Source organism: Diaphorina citri, unplaced genomic scaffold (genome assembly GCF_000475195.1).
Source record: "Diaphorina citri unplaced genomic scaffold, Diaci psyllid genome assembly version 1.1 scaffold7197, whole genome shotgun sequence".
In the NCBI taxonomy this organism is placed as follows: Eukaryota; Metazoa; Arthropoda; class Insecta; order Hemiptera; family Psyllidae; genus Diaphorina; species Diaphorina citri.
This window is the reverse complement of record NW_007384573.1, coordinates 11,846-13,245: the sequence shown is the minus strand read 5'-3', so window position 1 is coordinate 13,245 and position 1,400 is coordinate 11,846. Positions and strand designations below refer to the sequence as shown.

Below are 1,400 nucleotides of genomic sequence, written 5' to 3'. Positions count from 1 at the left end.
GTAGGGGCAAACAGCCCTGAAGGATGGGTTAAGCTTCTACGAATGGCCGGCCGCACATCGGAAGCATAGACTTTTAATTGCGCGCAATCGCCTGTAAAACCAAACCTATGGAAAATGATAGCGAGTCTCTCTATGGCTCTATCCTAGGGTTTTGCAGGCGCTACTAAAAGTCCCAAGTCTACACTAATAACGTACGACTCGATTTAAGTAGCTACTCTACTGTCTTCACGAGGGTGAGTGCACACCGTATTCAAAGCAAAGAGCCGAAAAAACTTCGACTCGAATGGAACCCGGGACCTCAAGCCTAGTGTGATGCCCACTCGGCCACGGAGGTTACGTCTCAATATGCCGTTTTAATATCATATCTCTATCCACCCTCCTCAGGTTTCTGTCATTTTCTCTTTGAGACTCTAGAAATAAGGAAAACATGAGTAGGTGGGTACCATCTTTGACTGTGATACTGTAAAAACAGTTGTCCATATTCTGTTTGTCAGACACCTGTCAGATATTACTTCCTCTGAGCTACACATACAGTAGAGAGACCTTTTACAAAATATGTTGTAGGTACTTCAACATGTTTCTTACAATCTCCTGGTAAGGCTTTGTTGATCAGCTTTTGCCCATCAGCAAAGCCAAAGTGAGAAACCCACATTGACATTTTTGAGATTTGTTGCTACTCCTGTACTTTTTATTTTCAATGAATGTCAAGAGAAAAGTGGAAGTAGTTTGATCAAAGAAACATTGTCCCTACATAATATTTAAAGCTGCCTATGTGCAATATGCATTATTGCACTAAATGGCCTAATAGTTCTAGGTGTGATAAGGTATGAGTCATCTAGCAATCCAGATTATTCGTAAAAATCAATCTTTTTGTCTTACCTTTCAGAGTGGGCTTCTTTCCAAATAGGAAGTCCATATTGTGTACAGCTCTTGACAACCCTTCCGAAAATGATTTTCAAAAAAAGAAAAACGGTCTCTTTCAGTTCTCTTCTTTTTATCAGTAGAAAATTGGCAGAGAAGTGAGAGAAGATAAGAACATTAGATCACTCTCCCACTTATCACAAAAAATCTCAAGTTGAATGAAATTGAATTTTTTGAATTTTCCCTCCATGCTTTTGTTTACTTTCCCCCCACAGAGAACCTTTTGAGTCCTCTGTGTTTTACATTAGAGCGAAAAAAGTACCTTTCCCCGAAACTAATTTGGACTACCGGACTACTCATTGAAAAAAGAAAGTTCCCCTATATACCAGTAGGTTTACTCAGTAGGTACCAGGTACCATAAAGAATACCGAACATCATCTGTTTAGAATAAAATCTGCCCCCGGTCGGGAATCGAATCCGCAACCTAGCGCTTACAAGGCAAACGCGCTACCCTCCAAACAGGGCCGGATATTTTGTCG

At 40.6% G+C, this 1,400-nt stretch overlaps 1 long non-coding RNA gene across 1 annotated transcript; it reads right to left on the bottom strand.

Moving 5' to 3' along the window:
• Positions 1-361: 361 nt before the first annotated feature.
• Positions 362-1,292, bottom strand: LOC113472681. The gene is made up of 2 exons (XR_003394893.1): positions 880-1,292; positions 362-410 (listed from the first exon to the last, which is right to left on the bottom strand). It is a non-coding gene; the product is annotated as an uncharacterized LOC113472681 (long non-coding RNA).
• Positions 1,293-1,400: the final 108 nt, after the last annotated feature.